This window comes from Dermacentor silvarum, chromosome 7 (genome assembly GCF_013339745.2).
Source record: "Dermacentor silvarum isolate Dsil-2018 chromosome 7, BIME_Dsil_1.4, whole genome shotgun sequence".
In the NCBI taxonomy this organism is placed as follows: domain Eukaryota; kingdom Metazoa; phylum Arthropoda; class Arachnida; order Ixodida; family Ixodidae; genus Dermacentor; species Dermacentor silvarum.
This window is the reverse complement of record NC_051160.1, coordinates 186996506-187006144: the sequence shown is the minus strand read 5'-3', so window position 1 is coordinate 187006144 and position 9639 is coordinate 186996506. Positions and strand designations below refer to the sequence as shown.

Here is a 9639-nt window from a genome sequence, read left to right as displayed (position 1 = left end):
GTCCCAGAACAGCAGTGTTATCTTACTCTATTATCTGTTATTCGGATGAAAGTTTTTTTTCTATTTGTCTATGCAATACTTTGAGCGAATTCCGAGCGAAATAATTTGGCCCCAGTGATTGTTGAGCAAGTTTTGAAGATGCAATCGTGGAAAAACAATTTTGCTGGCTGCGCATGCTTTAGCGCAAGTTTGCAATCATGGGGTAGCTGTGCTTACGTGGTTGCATTGACGCTTCTTTTTATGAGCGTTGCTTGTTGAGCAGCATAGTCTCATAAAATACAGAATACGTACATCTTGTTTGTATTCTTGAGAGTATCGTGTTTTCTCGACCCCGTTTGCGCAGAATACCGTCTATACAACGCTACAACATCAAGCAGCTAGTAGAAGGAGAATCTAAGTAGAGGTGTGCATATTCAAATAAGAAAGCCCAAAATCCCGTTAAACGTGTGCAGAACGATGACGTCTTATGATTACCATCATCATCTCGACCACCATCATTCATCAGCCTATTTTTGTTTTCACTGCAGGACAAAGACCTCTCCAAGAGATCACCAATTACCCCACAATAGGAGAGTCGTTTCCAAGGGATCTCCATTTACCCCGCTAGAATATCATGTCATCCAATAACCCGTCTTAGCGCCCACTGATTTCAACTTGCGCCTGCAAATTTCATATCATCACACCAAGTAATTTTTCACCATCCTCGATGGCGTTTTCCTTGCCTTGGCACCCAATCTCTATTTCGAGTGGTCCACTGGTTATCTGATGCATGGCTCGGCAAGCTCAATTTTTTACAGCGAAGCTGTATACCTCTCGTTGGCCGGAAATTGCGTGGCGTAACAGAAAACGTCATACTCCATACCGGCTGTGCGATAGCTTCGCCTAGTTGGGGGAGAGAGAGCTGAGAAATTGTAAAAGCAGAGTATAAAAATAGCATCGCGCAGCCCAGCGGATGCGAGGTGGCGAGGAGGAGTGAGACATGGGGTAGTGGGAACTAGGTGGATTCTTACAGAATACCCACCCAGTTCTCTGGTCGAAACCTGCCGAGCCGTCGCCAGAGGCATCGGCTGCAGTCATGGAGACCAGGCGCGTTCGGTGCGAACGCGGGGAAACGCGGTTTCTGTGTCGATATAAGCACTCTTCGTATAAGTACTCTTCGACCAGTACCCCAATCCATCAAACGAAAAGTGTAATGCCTGTATTTGCATGGAAATGCGTAATTTGTGAAGACATTTCATAACTACAATCGTGTGATATAGATGTTTTGCAGTTTTATAAGCGATAATGAGAATTTAAAAAAAAGATTCAAAAGAGAATATCCATAGACATACATTGGGATCAATAGAAAATGCATGGAGAAGCAAGAAGTAGGGGTGGGCCGGCTAAAATTTGGGGATGGGTCAACTTCATATTTCGAGGTGGGTAAACCGAAAATTTGGGTGTTTCGCCAACTTGAAATTTGGGGTGGGCTAAGTTAAATGTGAGGTGGCCGAGGCTTGTATTCTAGGGGTGGGAGGTGGGCAAATTGAAATTTGGGGTTGGGCGAAACATTAAGTTTGAGGTGCGTCAACTGAAATTTCGGGTGGATGCAACAACACTTGGGGTGAGCCAACTTAAATTTAATATGGGCAAACTTGAAACTTGGGGAGGGCAGACTGAAATTTGAGGATGGGCCAACTTGATATTTGCATGTGGGTAAAGCTGAATTTGGGGTGGGCAAACATCAAATTTGCAAGTAACCAGACTTCAATTTGTGGTTGGGCGAGCTTAAATTGGGGGGGGGGGCATCTTCGCATTTGCAAGTTGGCCAGCTTGAAATTTAGTGTGGCCCAACAGAAATGCAGGGACGGGCCAAGTTAAATGTCCTTGAAATTTGGGGGTGGGAGGTGGGCGAGAGCCCAGAGAGAGTCGGCGGCACAGGCGGCAGAGGCCTGCAGGGCTGCGCGCATGCCCCGCAGTGGTAGAGCGGACGCGCACACGCACAGTCTAGAGTGCCTCGATGCCCTCCTCGCCCACCGCTCCCTTTCCACTGGGAAGTCGCGTTTGCTCTCCGCTGTGCGTTCGCTTCCCGTGAAAGCGCGGCGCCTCCCTCGACCTCGCGCGCTTTCACTCGCACATACAGCATACGGCCAATGAGAGAGTTCTGAAGCGAAAGCTTCATTACGCTACCTCGGGCAGCCGTTGGCGACTCAACATTTTTCACCTTGAGAGCTAGTGGTCAAACCACAAGAGAGCATTTAGGCGCGTTTATAGCCCGACGTTATCGGTGGGTGTGCGTGCGTCTATGCGAGTGTGTGCGTGCGTGCGGGCGAGCGTCATCAGACGCCGGGCGCGTCGGAGCGTATTGGACGCGCGTCTGGTTACGTTGGCGGCGCCAACGTAATGGGCTCGATATACTCTGACGTAACGTCGACGCGCGCGCACGCTGGGCACGCGACGCTACGCTAGCAAAACACGAGCACTCTATAGTCTGAGGCGAGGCGCGACTGACGCGGACAGCGTCCGTCGGCGCGGCCCGGCGGGAGCCGGCGCGAAATGTAGCATGCTGCATTTGCGCCAACGACGTTAACCAGACTGCACCGCGTCCGCTCTGCGCGGTGCTCTGCTGATTACTGAGCATGCGCTGCTTTGGCTGCGGCCGCTGCGTCGGGCCGCGTCGCATTGGACTATAGACGGTTTCAGTGTTTACAAACAAACCTCGCTTGCCGCTGATTGGTTGCCCCATCGGAACTTCCGGCAGGAGAGCTAGAAGCACTTCCGGCTATGTTGTTTGAAGGCATGCGCGACGTGAGGCCGGCGTGTCGAGGTTTGCACTGCTTGGTGGAATCTGTGATGAGCTGATTCTACATCGTGAATATTGTCGAGATAACGAGCGACTACTTTAAGGCGCTTAGCACAGAAGCAAAAGATCGGTATCGCCAAAAGCTGATGTTTAGAGGCAGAGAGCTGCCCGATCCGCTGGACGATGATGTCGTGCGATTTTCGTTTTCGCCGGGCTCCAAACACCTTCCCTCAGTTACAACCCCGGAGCAACAAGCGGAGCATCTTAGTGAGGACATGCAATGAACGCAGACTGTTGTCTTCAAGGCAGGTAATGGGACTGCCGAAAACTGGAACTTTAATGGCACCTTTTCTTCTTTCTGGGGTTTTACGTGCCAAAACCAGTTATGATTATGAGGCTCGCCGTAGTGGAGGTTTCCGGATTAATTTTGACCACCTGGGTTCTTTAACGTGCCCTACAACACAAGCACACGGGCTTTTTTGCATTTCACAAGGGCACTTTTATTGCTGCAAGATGGAGGATGAAGTGGTAAGCTGTGCATGTGCACATGCACGTGTTTTCTGCGTCATATGCCTTGTTTCTGCTTTTCAATATGCATTCACAAATAACTGTACATTCTCAAAAGTCGTTTAGTGCAAGAAGCCTAGGTCGACTGAAATGGGACTAGCTTAAATGCTCACGAATGTACCAACTTAAACAAAATGAAACCTGCAGTGTTGGGCACGAGATTGTAATCTATAATAGGCCTCCGTTAATTCGTAAACGCTTTTAGAATGTGGCCGAAACTTCCTACATGCATGCACGGAAATCGCTAACTTTCTGCGATTCTGCTCTGCGATACCGATACGAATGCTCACATGCCGCCGCGGTGGCTCAGCGGTTACGGTGCCCGTTGCTGTCCCGAAAGACGCCGTTTGGGCCCCGGCTGTCGCATTTCGATCGGAGTGAAATGCTAGAGGTCCGCGTACTGTGCGATGTCAGCGCACGTTAAGGAAACACAGTGGTCGAAATTATCCGAGCCCTCCACTGCGGCGTCCGTCATAACCTGAGTCGCTTTGGGACGTTAAACATGATAAAGCAGTGCGCACATGTACCTAGGTAGTAAATCTGCAGAAGTTCACTTGTGCCCCAGATACGAAAAACATTAAAATAAAACGGCGGCAGCATGGCACCCGCTAAACAATAATTTTAACTCATGTTTGTAGCATGGCGATCCACACCGAGGCAAGAAACTGGATGAGCGGGCAAACTCGGGGCAAGAGTCGAGCTGCTCTCGCGTGAGTTACACGACATACGGCCAGAACAATCGTGCAGTAGCACTTTTATTATTCACCATTATAGCAGTCCGGCTACTCCACGTAGTCACGTACCTTGGATGAAGTGAGCAGAGCAAATCTGGGAGCTCCTGGTAGGCTCCCAGATTTGAAAAACACCGTTGAGGAGTAAACGTAATGAAAGCAGTCGATGCTCCAAGAGCTACTCGCCGTCACGCAACACACTGAATGCCACAAGTCACAGTTATATTGATAAACCCAAAAAATAACACAGTATACGCGCGCAGGACGAGCGCGCCAGCGAAGAAATACCAGCAAAAACGAGCAAACGGAACGCCTACTGGAAGTTTTCTAGGGGCGCCGGATGCCGGCGCACAGCGTTGCCAGAGCGCGGTGGCGCTGGATGAAACCGTCTATAGGTACAGTGCCTAGACTATACTTAGTAAGTATACTCTAGGCACTGTACTATAGGGCAGGCGGATTCGCGCCTGGCGTGGCATCGCCGACGTGACGCGACGAAACGAACGCCGGCGCGCGCGCGCGTTGTGAACGTCGGAGTATAACAGAGCCTTAACCGCACTCGCCAACGTGACATAACGTGTGCGCGCGTTCACGCTACGTCGGACTATATTTAGGCCTTTACGGAGCCCTGAAAGGAGACAATGCCGCCGCTGCCCGAGTAGAGTTGGGCCCGGCTGCGAGTTGCAACGAAGTCTCACTATTTTACTGATCACCGCAGTGTTTCATAGGCATAAAAAATGATGAATAAACACTGTATTCATTGCAAACATGTCTGTATATTATTTCGAAACCACACATAGGCCACAGCTCGACAATGGGAATAGCCAGGGCAGTGAAGCTTTCGCTATCAACCAGGGTTAACCAAAGCTAAACCACACCAATTTTTTTTCCATTGCCGCACGTGACCGTCGAAGAGAGAGCCCTTAACACCTTCACTGTAAAAGCTGAACCCTGGACTGACAATATTTAGGGTTAGTGATGAAGAAAATTTGTTAGCACATTGATATTTTAGGGCTATGCTCTCAATAGTAAAACACATGCCCAAACCTAAACCTTAAAACAAGCTGTCCGTACCTGGTGCATATTAGGCGCTGGATAAAGTCAGCCTTTCGAAAGCGTTTATTTCGCCAAAGGATGACGAGACAATGGCGTCCTTCTTGCTGGGTTCAAACGCTGGCTTTGTGCATATATCCATTGAGCGTTTGATGAGGAAGGACATGATGGTGCAGTGAGATCAGCTGCATGCTTAAATCTTTTCACATCGCACTTCAAATGGGCATAAAACTCACATTTTTGGCGCTCCGACAGCTAGCTTAATTTTACCGGTAGCATGGTCTTCGAGCATCATTGTGCCAATTTTTTTTATGAAAACAGATTGAGTTCGAAATACGGGTGTCAGATAAGTTTTTCAAAGCGATTGAACCTCTGGCGTGTTGTCTGGGCTGGGATCCCATAAGCCTGAAGTGTAAGTTCCCATGTTCTTGGAACTCCTGAAGCCTAACAACACTTCGACAGTGGACAAGACAAGATCCACTACATCAGGATTGTCAATGTTCGACTCTGGTTTGATAGTGAATGAGAAGCATATATCTAAATAGATACTGGAGGATGCTTCGGTCCATTCTGGTGATTTGAAGAATTGCATTTGACAATGCGGTCGAAATAGGTGCCAGGGGTGTAAACCTAAACATCATTATCAACAGCGACATTGAGATAACAGTGCTGGCGTGAGACATGAAACAGCACTACACCGGAGTGTTTGTATCAATGTGCCAGATGCACAGGCCAGATGAGCTTGCAGTCGTCTTCAAACAAACTTGGGAGGGCTTTCTACCCGTGCCAATGTATCGTCTGCTTGTGTTCAGATATTAGACGGTTTGAAGAACCATTCCTACACCTCAAACACTAAATCAGCTTAATATTCATAGCAAATTTTGGAAGTTACTAGGTTAGTAAGAACAAGAATATCACCGCATATCCACGAAGTGAATGATGATGGAGTGGACGAAGCAGCGGGGGCTCATTCGGTTACCGTGAATTCCTCGACGCCGGCAAGCGGACCAAGAGGCGGCGGGAGCGCGGGAAGCGGCGGCAAACCGCCCGATTGCCTTCTCTACCTGAGGTTGGTGGCGCGGCTGTTCGGTTCAGCGCGAGCTTCGCGAGCCCTCAGCTCCGGGTCCCTTGCAGGCGCTGCCGTACTGCTGCTGCAGCTTTGCGAGCTCTCAGCTGCGGGTCCGCTTGCGGCGTTGCCGTTTTGCGGCAGCTTTCCGCGCTTGTTGTCCGCGCCGCCGTGCTCCAGCAGCTTGCGAGCCCTCGACTCCGCTTGCAGTTGAGCCGCCACTCTCGCCTTTTCATCCATAGCGGGCGCGCCGTTATCAGAAGCGACCGTTGTCATCCATGGCTGAAGAGAGAAAGAGAGCGTGCGTCGGGAACCTTGTGCACCGATCCTTATCATTCATGGCTGAAGCGAGAAAGCGCGCGTCGGGAACGAACTCCCTTGTGCACCGCAGCGTCCCTAGCGGACTCCATGCAAACCAGAGCTGCAGAAGACGACGACGAGGAGGGGGGGGGGGGGGGGCGACAATGCTCGGCCCTAAGGTGCTTCGCCCCTAAAAGCTTTAAGGTTTTTTTTTTTCATCCCTACTGTAAATGTTTTGCTCACAAATTACTTCTCATTTCACAGGTACGTGGCGACAGGTACTTGGATCTGGCGGTAGAGAGCAAGCTTCTGGGGCTTCCAATGAAGATGAATCACGACCTCACGTCATCTGCATTAGGCGCTTTGTTCGGACTAGCGCGTCGCGCATTTTTTATGCCACTTTGGATGTCCTCTATGTGAGCACCCAAAGGTGGATCCAGTGGTTATCAAGGGATGTGGTACAAACATCAATGCCTTTTTCTTTCGGTCTGAACTATGCCAATTGCAGGGTTATTGTGGACTGTTCAGAAACCTGAATTGAAAAGCCAGGTGATGTCGCGGACAGTGTGAACTGCGGGAGCAACTACAAGAGCGACTTTACACAAAATTTCCAGTTAGAATCACGCCATCCGATTGCATAACATTAATTTCGGATGTGTTTGGTGGCAGGTCGAGCGATACGTACGTGGTCGCCAACTCTGGGTTGAACAACCTGCTGGAACCGGGGGATATGGCCATGGTAGACAAATGTTTTCCCCATGGAAAGTGCGACTTCGAAAGTAAAGACGTAACGCTTGTCATGCCACCATTTGCAAAGGCCAACCAGGAGTTTACAAAAGCGGAGGGGAAAGAGGCATAAGGTTCCATCTCACTGTATTCATGTGGAGAGATGCATTCAGCGCAGAAAGATTTTGGCGATAGTGAATGAAAGGCTAACCGATAACTTAAGTATCGCATCGACAACATAGTGCATGTGTGCAGCGTGCTGGCTAACCTGCAAGATCCTGTCATCAAGTCTGTGTGAGGTGTGAGTGCTTTGAACAGAAGCAAATGATTGGACAGATATTTTTACTTTTTGCTGTATTGTGCAGGCATGCATACGTTTCCTTCAATAAAAAAGAACATGTTTCACAAGTCAACTCTGCTAGAGTTTAACATAAATTTCAGCGCCTCAGCACAGCATCGAAGTAGTGCCTAAAAATCGAATTTCGGCACAACTTTATTCCGATAGGAATCACTGCTTGTTACTTTTACGCATTTCTACCCCTTCGGTGAGTACACATAAAGGTCACATGTGCTCGCACCTACAACATACATGCTTACTTGAACTTGTGTGTAGTAGACGTGACTTTCCCTTAGCTGCAGCTTTTGTGCTTCATAGTGGCAATAGCCCGCAGTGATATTCTCGCCGACTACGGGCTGTTTCTCATACCTGGAAGAGGCCTTGATCACCAGCAAGCTGATTCCTTGCATCTTGGCCGCCAACCCATGCGGGCTACAGCACAAATATGGCTGCGCAGTTATGATGACAAATACTACTTGAATCACCTTGCGCCCATCTTGGGACTCATACTGTTGCCGTGCGAGTGGCTCCTTTGCCGCGCCGTATGTACATGCAGCGCTTTTGAAAGAGTGTGGCATTGCCAGTTGTTCTCGCAAGCTTTCGAAGTCCGCTTGACGTATCTTATTCTGTGAGCCTTGGATCTCGAAGAAAATCTCAGTGCCCTCTCACAATGCCACTGTGGGCATCCACTTTGCAGAAAGGTTTGTCTTGCAATGTTTATCCTCTGTCACCACTGCCTCAAGAAGGAAGTCGTCAGTCACTTCAATTGGAGCGCTATCCGCTCCAGATAATTCGTTTGGCTGACCCTGTCGTCCGAGCAGCCTGTGCTAGAATTTCCTTGACTTCCTCCTCTTTGCGCAGCATGATGCCCAAGAAGCAGTTTGAGTTGATGATGGCTCTGGGCACGGGTAGTTTCACCAGCATGCCATCTGGATGCTTAGGTGGGTACATGTTCGAGAACGAGACTACCTTACTGTACATTCCAAGCTGCTTCGACGATGGCCGTTTCCACACATTTCCGATGGATGTCTTTGTTGACGTGTCCTCTTGGTTTACATAAGTAATCACTGCTGCTGAATGCTTAGCAGTGCCCTGAGACACCACCTCTACAGGTGCAGTGAGCTTGTGTGATGTTCCTGCTGGCATCCGCCTGATGAGAAAAGAAACGTGTGCAAGGCAGTATAATACTGCACAAAATAGAGAGAACATTCTGATGAACATTATTATCTCACCATGCTTGGTAAGATTCTCTATAACGTGCTAATTTATCATCCCTTTACTGCGTTGTTTCAGCAGCCAACTTTGCCTTTGGTTAGATTTCGCAGCCTGTCATCTAGTGAAATAAACTGGATGACTAGATTCAGCATGTCGCTTGCGCTGAAGAGCACGCACAGAGGGTCCAGCTAGCGTTTCACAAACTTTTGACTGTTGCACTAAATTTTGGAATACAATGCGAGGTCAGCTTGAGCAGTGCAGGATTTATTTATTTATTAGAAACACAAAGCCGTGAACTGAGTTAACTAGCATATTAACGTAAACACATCTAGCGGCACGGCAGCGCTATGAGTACTGGGTACAATCAAGCTAGGACAAAGTGTAGCTGGGCAGCCAAAACTGCAGGGTCTGCAGGAAAAGAAAGGGCGGCTTTCCGGCCCGCGTAAGGGAGCTGTGCGGACCCTGTAATGACAAAAGTTCTTGCCAAATTTTGTTTCGGAAAGCAACATAAACGAAGAAAGAGGTCGTTACACCCCGCAACAAATTAAGCGAAGCATTGCATGAGATGCGGCGACACGGCTGCGAATGTTCATGACCAGAAGCCAAGCTCGCAATAAAGGAAAGCCGCCTGATCACTCACTGCGCTTTCATCTAGGCCATCGATAATTCTCAATAGCCACTATATATTGCAAGTACACGGGTAGGGGGTACGCACCAACATAGTCTGAGCATAATGAATTAGAGCTTACCTCGATCGTTATAGACTAAGCCTCTTGCGAGACGCGCGCTTGACGCACGAATTTGGCCTTCAATACCGACGTCGCCGTAGCAAACCATTCGTTCACGTAAAAAAAAAACACCGCAT

The 9639-nt window shown here is 49.0% G+C and overlaps 2 pseudogenes; one reads left to right on the top strand and one right to left on the bottom strand.

Moving 5' to 3' along the window:
* Positions 1–7520, top strand: part of LOC125947275 (uncharacterized) — a 9496-nt pseudogene extending 1976 nt beyond the window's left edge.
* Positions 7521–7647: 127 nt separating this feature from the next.
* Positions 7648–8540, bottom strand: LOC125947274 (uncharacterized; annotated as a pseudogene).
* Positions 8541–9639: the final 1099 nt, after the last annotated feature.